Genomic DNA, 13484 nt, shown 5'->3' on the forward strand with positions numbered 1-13484 from the left:
CTACTCTATAATAACACTTCGTTTTCTTCCTTCTGTTGCCACTATACACATATATATATTATTACTATTATTATTTTGGGGGTGGGCTAGCAGGCTCAATTTTTCTAACAGCTACTGGAGCTTTCATTATTATGATATACTTTTCTGAAATCTCTAGACTCTTCTGTTTCTTAAGTCTGTCTTATTAGATAGTCAGCTCATCAAACAGATAATGGAGAGAATGTATTAAATGTTTATTAACTGTTGTGTGAACAGGAATGGGTTATGGTAAGACGCAGAAATACTTCTGATCCATTTGGGACCAGAAAATGACAAAGGAACAAAAATGAAGCCACATGGGAAAGTGGGTCCAGATGGGTGGTTGTGGATACCCAGCTGGATCAGGTTCATTTAGGGGGATATTCTGGACCAATTGAGAGTGAAGGATTGAAGGAAGGACTGGAGTAAAACTGTCCAGGAACTGAGGAGGGGGGCCTCTCTCTACTAGTCCATGGAGTCACTGTGTGATTCCCGGAAGGAGTTCTGTTTCTGGCAGCCTCGTTAAGAGCAACATTATATCACTTGAACTCCTAAGTGCTGATCCGGTTTCCTAGTCTCTATGTATGAGTCAAAGGCAGTGTTGACAACTGTGCACCCCCATAGCAGTTCATTAAATACTTTCAGCTGGACATCGTAAGGGAAAGGAAGAGGTGGGTGTGTATGCTAGTTTGCCTAAGGAGTCTGGAGACACAGTAGCTTTAGAAATACTTTCTTTGCTAAAAAAAAAAAAATGTCCCTGAAATCTGTTCACTGTGGAAAATATCACATCTCCACATTTGGAAAATCAGATTGGATACAGAAATGTAAACCATTCTGAATTGCAGAAGCTCTCTGTTAACCCAGGGAGGATTTTAACAGATTTTAAAGCTTCTGTCTCTGAACTCTATTTTTCTTCCTCTGGTAAGTAGATAAGCAGAGTTAGCCTCACAATCTGACCAAGTGCTTCCTCTTAGCCTTGGTCTCTCCTTCTGGGGAGTTTGAGAGCCTCCCACACGGAACTTTCAGCAGTGTGTAGAAGGTGCCAGAGGTGCAAATGCCTTCCTGCCTTTGCCTGTGCCCAAGCTTTGCCTGGGATTCTCCTCCTTCCATTCTCTCATGCTCAAATATCTCCTGTTTATACTCAAAAGTCATTTCATCTCCTACAACATACCCTGCTTGCTTTCTTTTTTTTTTTAGAATTAAGCTCTTTTTTCTGCCGTGTTCCACAGGCACATGTATCAGATCCCCTACACAGACTTAGAGTACGATATCATCACTGAGAGGGCACGTTCTTATACCCCATCCTATTTGAGCTCTTCAAGGCTGTAAATGTGATTTATTCTATTTGTATCTTTGATCCTTAGTACCATAAAGGGCAGATATTATGGGTTCACATCATTCTTACAAAACAAGAATCAATAATCTGCTTTTGGTGGCTCCTTCATTTCCTTAAAATACTATTTCACCTTTTCTAGGTTTTAGACAAAAAAAAAAAAAAGGATTCCCTTGAAATATGTGTAACACTGCATAGAATTTCAAAACTGCCAATGAACTTGGAGTTCTTTTGATCTCAAATTCTTTGAACGCTTCTTATATCAAGTGCACTCTGGCAATTTGAGCACACAAAAATCTGTTTTCATGTTGCCTTGACTCTACAGCAGACTGTATTATTTCTTTTGCATATGCATTAAATATAGGGGGTCTGCCAGATATTTGATATAAAAAGTAGTGCATGAGTTTGATATTGTGAAATGAAAGTACATGGGAAAGTTGGTTATTTTTGTATTGTTTTCTAGTTAAACATTTATTTTACTGTCTTGTTTTCCAAACAATACATATAGTCAATACTATGTATTCATCCTTTTCTTTCCTCCTGGGAGTTTTATTTGCAGATTATATTTATATTCGAAAATTCTTAAGCATAAACATTCTTGTAAATTGTTGATGAACTTACGGAAATGATTGATATGTCAATAACGTTTATGTGCATATGTGCATCTGTGTACATATTCAGGATTTAAGTAGAATACTGATTTATTGTCAATTAAGGGGTTTTAGTACTAAATGCTATGAACAGTTTCACTACATTATTTTAATAATATAGTGATGAAAATAAGAATTGTTCGTATGTAACTGAAAGAGGAGCCACAAATAAAAATTTTTAAATGCCATGAAAATGGGACAGGGAAAATGGTGTGGGAGTTCACAGGGTGGGTTTTCTTACTAGTGGTGGGTCTGAAGCTTGAGTTCCTCACTTGTGCTTGCAGAAGACAGGGACAGGATATTTTAGTGTAGCAAAAGTGAGCAAAGGCAGAGAGATGACTAGTTTTGAGATCTGTAAGTCACTCAGCTTGGCCAGGGCTCATAGTACATGATCTTTCTTTAGCCAGATGTCACCTGCTCAGTCATTTTAATTCATAAACTGATTCAAAATTAGATTGAGAAAAAGTCAGAAATCTGGGATTTTAAAGAGTGGACTTCAGTTGTTCACTCCTCATTTTTTGGAGGAAAAAAATCCAACACGTATGAAATCAATACACAGAGCATATGCCAAATGCATCTGGGCTTTAGCACCAGTTTGAGTGCAGAGGCTTGATGACACCTTCCTGAGGCAGGTAGTTCACAGGGATGCTCCCTGTAACAAAGAAACATAAGCTGTAGAGAGCTGATCTCAAGGTTCACCCTGCAACAGTCAGGTACCCGGGCAGAAGACAGAGATGAGGCAGGCTCTCCCTGGCTCCGTACTCTAGTCTAGAATGATCAGAGCTAGGAGGGGGGAGGGTAACAGGATCATTCCTATTTAGCAATGGCTTTCTAGTAGCAACATGTTTGAAGGTTCTGTCCTCAAGTGCTCATAGCAGCATAGCTCTGAGAACAGGTGTGACAGGAAACAGAAAGACTAGATCAGAGCAATAAGGGACACACAACTTGGTAGCAACAGTGTTGGCTCCAATGCAGGCCACAGGGTTGGCAAAGTGAAGCTTTGATAGCCTTTCCTTCCTTTCCCCACCCCCACATGACCAGGGTCAGTGCAGAGTCTCTTTGTACAAGGTTCCTTTCAGGCTTTTTGTTTAACAAGATGCAGGAGGCAGCTGAGGAAACCAGGGCTGAGCATTAGAATAAAAGACCTGTTCAGTCCTGGTTGTGCCGCCAGCTGTGGTATGATCAGAGCTTGATCATAACTGCCCTTATCCTGAGCAGCCCTCTTCTGTGTACTTACCACAAGTCCACCATGATATTTCTTCCACTGAGCCCAAAAGATGATATTGCTACAGGAATCGTCCCAAAACACTTTCATTGTAAGAGGATTTTTTTTACGAGTGAAAAATTCATCAAGGCCACAAGGAAGTCATCAATAAAGTTTGTTGATAGAAGGTGGGAATGGTGTGTGAGTATCTCATCTGTGACACAAGAAACCAAAATCTGTGAGTAACTGCCTTCTTTACTTACCCACTCTAGGCAAGACTTCCTTCCTTCCATTTTCCCTCCCATCTTTCTCCTTTCCTTCCTTCCTTTCTTCTCTCTCTCCTTCTGTTGTTCTTTAATTCTTGTCAGAGAAAGTTGGAATGGGAATCTGAGAAAATGAAGATGTGGGATGGGCAGAGTCTTGCTTTAATATTCCCTAGGTCAGTGCTTCTCAACCTTCCTAACGAAGGTTATGCTATGAACCTTTAATATAATCCGAGGGGGTCATGACCCCCAGGTTGAGAACTGCTGCTCTAGATCAAGTCTAAAGCTCACCCATAGGCCAAAGATCACATCAATCACCACACTTGAGTTAGATTTCTAACTACTAAGGAATGCTCTGGGTCTGCTGAATAGGTGTGTTTTGAGGGGAAAAAATGGATAATTCTCCTTTATTGACCTGTGATCCTTAAGTCTAGCAAATGCAAAAGGGCAAAACCAAAACTATTACTGTGGTGGCAATAAGACAGTGTGCCTATTCCTTCATCCCGTATTCTGCTCATCTCACCTCTGTGAAAATGGGGATTTAGCATAATAAATGACCACAGTTATACTACAAGAGTGATGGCAAGAAAAGAGTTTCTGTCCTTTAAAAGCTCCACTCTCAAGACTATCTTATGTGTATTTCCAGAAAAGAAGACTAGAGGAATCTGGGTTCATCATCTCAAGACCCTGGAGATAGGGTAGTGTTAGGGGTCATGTAGAGTTGAAGGAAAAATGTAAATAAAGACATAAAGGTAAGAAGAGGAAAGGGAATTAGAGAGTAAAAGAGCCACCATTGCTCCTCATAGAATGGCTTTGATTGGACTGAAGGCCACCTGGCTAGGCAAAGTCAATAGAGGCAACTAAAATGTCTTTCAGTATGTGAGTCAGAAGTACACGCAGACAGTGGAATATTATTTAGTACCCAAAAGAAAGGAACAAATAAGTCTTAAGCATATGTGGAAGAGACTTACATGAATATTACTAAGTGAACAAAGCCAATCTGAAAAAACTACATATTTAATGATTCTAACTTTATGACACTCTGTAAAATGTAAAGCTATAGATATAATAAAATGATTAGTGGTTGCTAGAGGTTAAAGGAAAGCAAAGATCATCGGTGGAGCACAGAGAATGTCCAGGGCATAAAAGTATCCCCTACCATGGTGGACACGGGTCATTATAAGGGTATCCAAACCCATTGAAAATACTAAAAGTGAACAACTATGGACTCTAGTGATAATAATGTTTATCTGTTGTAATAAATGTACTACTTTGGTGTGTGATAATGATAGTGGGAGAGATTGTATACAACTGGGGCTGGGTTTATATGGGGAATCTCTCTATATGTCTCAATTTTTCTGTGAACTTAAAACTTATCTAAAAAAATTATTAATAAAAACAAAACTAAGTGTAAAAATGCATGCATATGGCTTTTAAAGAACTTACATCATAACAAGAGAAACACAAATTAAAACTATAGAAAAATGTCATTTCTTATCTCTCGAGTTGCCTCAATTAAAAATAGATAACACACTCTGTGAGGCTGTGGGACTCCGCAGATGTTTTATTATAGAATGCAAAATGGACCACTACCTATGAATGGAAGTCTGGCATAGGGAATATATGATATAAATGTTAAACCTTTGACCTAGAAAACCTTCACTATGAGTTTGATGAACCATATATAGGAATACGAACTATATGCACATTATTATTCAGTGTGGCATTATTTGTAATACTAACATGCACGTCCATAGGAGATTGGTGAATAACTTGTGGTATATCTATACAACATAAGCCTATGCAGTCATTAAACAAACAAACAAAACAAAACAAAACAGCATCCTTATGACATACAGTTGATTTATAAAATATGCTGTTAAAAAATGAAGATACAAAACAGTATAGTATGTGATTACTTAGGTTTTGTTTTGGGGAAAAAAAAAGAAAAACATACACACACAAAGAATAAACCAGAAACTAATGAAAATGTTTATTCTAAGGGTGCATTATGGGAATTATGAATGCTCCTAGCAAAATGATCAATAGTTTTATCTGCTATGAATGGAAATTTTTTGAGAATACATTTTTATGTGGTTTTGAATTTTCAATCACATAAACTTTTAAATATTCAAAAATGAAATTTAATGAAAAAGTATAACAAATTCTGAACTCTTTAATTGATTATAAATAGTAACAAATGAACTTAATTGTACACCAAGTTATTCTATAACTACTTAGGGAAAATAATAAATTTAAGTAAATTTTGCTCATAGTACTCTGTAAATCTCTTAGTGATATAATCTAGAGCCAAGAACAATGCAATCAGGATCTTTTAACTTAGTTAGATTTGCTATTATTAATAGTATGTTTGTTGCATTGGTGCAATGTGTAAATATATTAATGGTAAAAGGCAGATTTTCTACACTGGACACAGGGAAAGACAAATACAAAATGAAGAATGTGAAGAAGAATTGTATATTTGAATTAGAGGTATTCATATGAGTACATGTAAACTCATGATTAAAATATTTTATAGTGATTCTAAAGCTTAATGACATTTGCTTTTTTTTGTTGCTTTGAAACTTGGGAATCAAGTTTGAGGGGAAACTTGCCTACATCCCCAACCTCCAACCCTGCCCTAATTCTGTCTACTAAAATGCCTGGAATCTGTGACCCTCAAGGAACAATGGGTTCACCTAGAATCCAGATCTTGTTTCTAAATGGCATTCTCTGCTAAAGGGAACCAGGTTTTTGGAAAAAGGCTGATTCTTCCAGATGCAGAAAATATACGTGGTAAGCCTCAGATGCCATGTGCCAGAAATCAAGGAAGTCCTCTACTCCAAAGGAGTATGTCAAAGGAAAAAAGGGCTAGCTTGAAGGTTTCTACCAGGCAGGTTAGGTACAATTTGACATCTAAATAATAGTAATAATATTAACAGCAATGGATTAAAACACATAGGAAAAGAAATAGAAAAGAGAGAAAAAGAGAAAGAGAAAAAAGGGGGGAGAAAGACTTTTCTATACAGATGAATGCCACATAATAAATCTAGAATGAATGATAGAATTAGAAAAATCACCATTTTACATGACTTTGCAATCAAATCACTTTGCAATAAGTGATTTGAGCAAGGGTTAGCAATGGATGATAGATAATACTACTGGTGAATCTTTATTGGGAAATAAGATAGTTGTTCAATCTTAACGTACCATAACTCAGATGGTACTTTGAGTACCATCAGTACTCAGATGGTAACATTGTACTCTGTTATAGAGACATCTGATAATCAGCAACTGAACAAAATGGTCAAACTTTGTACTACCCATCATGGGACGGCCTGACATGTGGACCTCTTGATTGATAAGTTATAATAAAAAAGAATACAACCAGTCTGTGATATTCCAGACTAAAATCCTTAACCTGAGTCTCATGTGAGGAATATATAAAATTAATCCAAAATGTGTGATATATTCTTTAAGATAACTGACCCGGAATATTCAAAAATTTTTCTAAAGTTAGAGAAGCCGAGAGCAATGTTATAGACCAGGAGTCAGCAAAATTTTTCTGTAAAGGGCAGTTAGCAAATATTTCATGCTTGGGGTTACATAAGCTCTTTGTTGCATATTCCTCCTCCTCCTCCTCCTCCTCCTCCTCCTTCTTCTTCTTCTCTCTTTAAAAATTTAAAAATTATTCTTAGCTTGAACTACATGAAAATGCCAAGAATTGGTCCATGGGTCCTATTTTGATAACTGTTGTTATAGATTAAAAGAAAATGAAGAGACATAACAAATGCAATTTGTGAAATTTAGTTGACTCCTAGATTGAAAACAAAGCATCTATAAAACCCATTTTGAAAATAACAGGGGAACTATAAATGTAGGTCTGTGTATTAGAAGATACTTTTGAATTATTGCTGCTTTTTAAAGGTGTGATCATAATATTGTAGTTATATGAGAAGATGTTCTTCTTAGATGATACCTGCTGGGATATTCTGAAATGAAGTATCCTGATGAGCATAATTTACTCTCAACTATTTCAAGAAAGGAAATAAAAATAAAAGACACTAGGAATCAATAAGTGTTCTTAAATGATTGAATGAATGTTTATCCAATGTACCCATTCTTTTGCAAACATACCTGGAGAGCTGAAAGATCATAAAAATCAATTTCCAGATTCTATGCAGGAATGAATGAAATCGAACCTCTAGATTTGATTTGTAAGTATGTGAAGATTTGGCTCATACTTGAATGGTCAAAGAGGAAGAAAAAAAATGATAATCTTTAGAGTCATAAGGAAATATTAAGAGAAATAATAATGACAAATTGTTTCATGAGTTTCAAATCAGAATACTGGATCTTTAAGAACCATGGAGAGTATGACTCAACCTGCCCATTTTGCCAATAAGGAAACCACCACCTAGACAGGCTTTATTCTGCATCCAAATTATCAAGTGGTTAATTTAAGAACAGGGACTGAAACGCATGGTAGATAGGTCTTTCCACTGTACCATGGCTACTGAATATAGCTCAAAGTTATACATTTGAAAGCCCTCATTTACCTTAATTTATAAGATTAGTTTTCCTACTAAGCCCTTCAAAACAGCAAACTGTTCAATAGTTTTACTTGTTGCTAGCACTAGATAAAAACAGAATGAATAAGAAGTTAAATAATTTGATGGAAATTATGCAGTAAATTCAGGCTAGTGTGCAAACATTTTGGTAAACTTATTCTTAAATATGCAGCCCCTTCCCTCTTACAGAAACAAAACAAAGCAAGTCAAACTCAGATGGCACTCAGCAGTTGTGAAGGCGTGGTGACCAAGGTGTTTATTTGTTTGTGATTTACATTTCAAAGCACAGCAGTACTTGGAGAAGAGATCTATTTGCAAAGGTCTGATGATCTGTAAAGGCTCCTTCCTGAGTCAGAACAGCTTTTTCTTCCTGTCCCAACACAAGCAGAACTTGATGGCACCTGATGGATGATTAAATAAACCACATTCAAAGCTAAGGGAAATACAAGGTGGGGTCCTGGGAAAGGGAGGAATTGGAGGGGTATAAAGCACAGAAACTTCATAGTGTAAAGAGCCTCAGCAGAGAAGATGTGAAGTGGAGTTTTCCTTTCCTTCCAAGAGGATATTTTCATGGTTGGCTTTGAGAGGAAGCGTGAAGAACCCAGGTGTGAAGAACCCAGGTGCTTTGAAGATCCACTTTCATTTGATAAATGTGAATTCCCTCCAGTTTTATATTCAAAATTACTCCTTCATTTGAAAAAAAGAAATTGCAGGGATTGTGTGTTGATAGTGTCCTTAAATCTCTTACAGCTGGAATTATTAAAGTTCCAATTAGCTTATATTGGAGTTTGACATCCAAGGACACCTCTGTGAAAAAGAGGTTGCTGTGTGGTCTATTCTGCAGATAGCTTTGATGTCTTTAGTGAAAGGTGTCTTTTTCAATGTAAAAAGAAAGGAGCAGTGGTCTCCCATGGCTGCCTTCAGTGTGAGATGTGCTGGAATATTTTATTGTTGGGTTGGCATTGAAGTCTGCAGTGAAATGATTTTTATGAATGCTATTCCCTAGGAGGCTCACAGAACTGAGAATTTCATGTCATGAGGCCATGATCCCAGGGAACAGAAATCAAATAAATAAAGGTCTTGGGGAATTATGGTCTATAGGATATATTTTCTTCTCAAAATGAGTCCATAGTTCACTTTGATGGTGAGTTTAAATGGATCATACAAGAGCAGAAAAATACATCTATCTTTAAGTGGTACAAAGTTCCATTTAAGAATTTCCTCTGTAAAAGTAATGACTGAAGCCTAAAATTCAAGAGAAAAAAATAAGAAAAGAGAATAGTTACTATGAGAGAGGAAGATGGTACAGTTTTAGTGTACAGTGTACTTAGTGTACAGTTTTAAAACTTTTGATTTAATGATATTCATATTTAAGGAAATGAGAAAAGGCAAGTTAGAGCTTCTTATTTCATAAGGTCATATGCCTGAGGGTTCTTTTCTGACAGCCATATTGAGTTTCTCCTTAAGGACAAGGAGGCTAATTTGAAGAAGGAAGAGCCAAAAATAGGTCACCACAGCTGCAGACCAAGGAATGAACTTTAACTTGAAACAGAATAGAAGTAACTGCTGGTTATGTTCTCGGTCAGTGCAATCATCTCCAGAGCAGAATAATTTGAGATATTTCATATATGGATTCTCACACCCTGACCCCACAGAAATTCTGAGCAAATGTTCAGTAGGTCCAGATTAAGGAAATTTTATAATGATCTTTCAGGTAATATTAGGGAGGAGGCATGTTTTAAACACAATGGGAGAATAATAATTCAATAAAATCTTCATATTCAAATATAAGACACAGACATTCTTCAGACATTTATATTCTGGAAGACCATTAGATCAACACATGCATTACTAATAACAATGATTTTGACAATGCTTTGTAATGTAGAGTAAGACTATAAATACTTGAGACCACTGTGGTCATAGAACCTGATTGAAATCTAAGAGTAATAAATGCAAGACTTAAACATCTATAATAAAAGCAAAAGAAACATTCTTAGAAAAAGTTTTTTGTATCAGGGTATTAGGAGAGTCAAATGATGTAATTTATGAGCAAACACTGAAAAACCTTATGAAAATATTAGGAAAAAAGTAATGGTGCCAAGCACTAGTAAATGCTCAATACATGTACTTTGATGAATATTAAGCACTTAAAATTATTTGTTTATAACTTTTTCCTATTACATAGTCTACAAATTTGCTGTTAAAATGAGGTGAGTAATACCAAACATTAACATCACAGGCTATAATGTTGAATGCCAATATTCAAGTAAAACAGGATTGTTATTGTAGTGCCAATAAACAAGGACAATGCTAACATATGTAGGTAGAGATAATTCTTCATGTCTCTTTTAAGAAATAATCCTTTAGAATACATTCTAAATTCAGGTAGTAGGTTTCTGTCCAGCATGTGAGGGCTAGGATTTTGGAGACTCCAACATAAATAATAATATGACCAGAACAATGACTAATCTAAGAACAATAATGACTATCTGAGGATAAAACACAAAATGCTTTACCTAGTTTAGTTCCTTTCACTCCCACATGTCTGTAGAGTAACTTTTTTCTTATTGAAAGCAAGGCTAGGTAACTAGCCCAAGGTCATTCAGATAATAGCTAACAGAGCTAATGCCAATGCAACTTAGTCATCCTAACCAGGACTATAGCATTGTAGCTCAAGTTAGAGATGACACCTGTCCCCCTTTCTGTGTAGCCATGGGGTAGTCACCAAGTTCTTCATGTAAACAGTTCCTGGTTCAATGATGCTTTGAGGGGACTATGAGTCTTTAGGGTCCCTTTGTAGTCTGTTGACTGGAAGGGGGAGGACTCAGATTTTAGGAGATTTTTGCTTTAACAGCTTCTCCCAGTGGGTTAGTGTACAAGGTGAATAGAGAAGTGGGTATGCTTGGATCTTTGTCCAAGATAGGCACTTGTCTGTAAGTAACTCAGTCAGACTGGCTACACCAGATTTCAAAGGACCTTTAAGGAGGCAGAAATGATTGGTTCCCCCTTCGATGTCCAATTTGCTGCGTTGTGCTCATCTGAAGAATATAAATATGGAGAAAAATTTGTTCCCCAGAATCAGAGAAAAGTAACTAGGACCAACACTAAGAAATATTCTCCACATTTGACTGTAATTGGATATTTTAGTAAGGTACCAAGAATTACTTTTCAAAGTCTTCAGACTTAAAGACCACTCAGAAATATTCAAAGGAGTTCCAAGTAATTATATCAGTAATCTTCCTGGCTACACAATTCCCAGCTGAGCAAAATTATGACCCAAAATTTGGAGAGCAGAGTTGTGATTTACTACAGTAATTTCCAAAGAGATTCATCAAATGAAGATGGTGATGCAAACAGCCAAATGCTTGTCTGCAATTTTTATTGTGAATTGAAATTTATATACAATACATAATCACTTTTTTTATTAGAGTACTCCCAAAGTCAAATGGAAAATAGCAAGAAAGCAAGATTAAAAAAACATACACACAACAAAAGCACCAGCATATTCTATTTTACCTCTGCTATTTACCTCTCAAGTGACCTTTCATCTCTGACCTCAATTATCAACTAACCAAGTTTCTTCTCTTCCTCATTTCACATAAAAATGGTTTGGACATTGTGTTTGTGAAAGACAGAATGCACGAGACGGTTAGGAGTTGATTCTTTTCATGCCCTCCAATATCTATATCTCTTCAGTCCAAAATAGTAGTGGCAATTCCACATACAGAAGAAGACTTTCATATCCACCCTTTGTTCTCCATTCTCATAGGCATTGGCTATTTAATCCAGCCTTAAACACTATTTAGTGTCCTGCTTACATATCTTGAATATACCTCCTAAACTGCTACCGCTGTCATTTTTTTTCAAAATCAACTATTCAGTTATCCCAGTTTCCTAGTTAGAACACTTTATCTTCTAGGTCATGGGGATATATTAAAGTCAACTTTTAAGCAAGGTGTTTGCACTTCTTTACAATCTGTCATCAGTCTACAGTCCTCGTCTTCTGTGACTGTCAGATCCCTATCCCCCAAATCTACTCCTTAGATACCAAGTCATCCATGCTTTTCTAAATCTAGCTCTCAAAGTTAACCATGCATCAGACTAAAACACAGACACTTGGATACCATCTTTACAATATGGGATTCAGGAGCTCTGAACTAGGGCCCAAGTCTGCATTTCTAACAAGTTCCCTTGTGATGCTGATGATGTTGGTCTGGGAACCACACTTTTGAGAATCTCTTCTCTAAAGCAAGCTAGGTTTTCTATGAGGGCGAAATTCTTTGATTCAGCTCAAACATCCCTTTTGTTTTCTTTTCCAGTGTGGTCTGTTTTGACCACTTCCCAAGCATGCATACAGCTTCTTCTGAATAAGTATTATTTACAATACACAAAACTGCAGTTTGTTAATAAGGCTGTGTTCTTCCATTGAATTCCTTAAGGGTAAAGAGTATATTATACTCACTTTTATATTTCCAGACTCAGCACAGTGCAGAGGAAGTCAATTTCCTTTGCTGAATGAATGAATTTTGGCAATATCATATCTGTCTTCTGGACTGAGCCATTTTCCAGATGTAGAATTAACCATGCCTTTTGTTAACTTTGAATGCTACTGGTGCATGTATTTCAATGACCTTTTGATGACATTTCACATCTTTTAACAATTCACCAAAGGGAATTTTAAAGCAACTCTAATCTTACATTCTAATGAACAAAAGACACAGACATGACAGTCAGAAATCAGTCTGATGAAATTCAATACAAGATGAAACAAAAGACTTTAAAGTTATGCTGGAAGTTTTATGGGCCCCTGTCTAACATCATTTCTTTGCTAAAGGCATGGCTACTTGACAAAAACACAACAGGGATATTGTGTCAGTTAAATGAAAGGTAGCAGGTGAATGAAAAAAAAAAATGATCATAACAGTGGCTTGGCAATGTGTTAACTGTAGCTGATGTATGGTCTCCTAGTTGGTTGTTCTGTGTTAACACACAGTCTACAGGGCACACATGGATGGATTTGATCCGTGGAGGTACGAACAGGATTCTTCAGGCAGGCTGGATCTTTTTATTACTTTTAATTCATGATCCAAAATCACAGATTAGGCCAAGTAGGTGTCAGTTAAGGAGTTGGAACCCAAATCTTCTACTTTCAGAGTCAGTAGACTTTTAGAAGAATATTTCTCAACCTGTTAAGAGAGACCCAGTGGAACGAAAGGTTGGGACAGTTTTATAGCTTGCTGACTGGGCTGGTGAAGCTGGAGAGGGCTGAGGGTGGAAAAGCTGGCTTCAAATTTCTAAGGGCTTTTTTTTGACCTGCCAAGGAGTCTGAATTTGATTGTGGAGACAGTTGGGAGCCACCGACCTAATTCCAGACTGAGAATTAGAGAAAGTAGAAGCAGAGAACCTAATTATAAGACCATTGCAAAAATTAGGACCTGAGCC

Source organism: Nycticebus coucang, chromosome 17 (genome assembly GCF_027406575.1).
Source record: "Nycticebus coucang isolate mNycCou1 chromosome 17, mNycCou1.pri, whole genome shotgun sequence".
Lineage (NCBI taxonomy): Eukaryota > Metazoa > Chordata > Mammalia > Primates > Lorisidae > Nycticebus > Nycticebus coucang.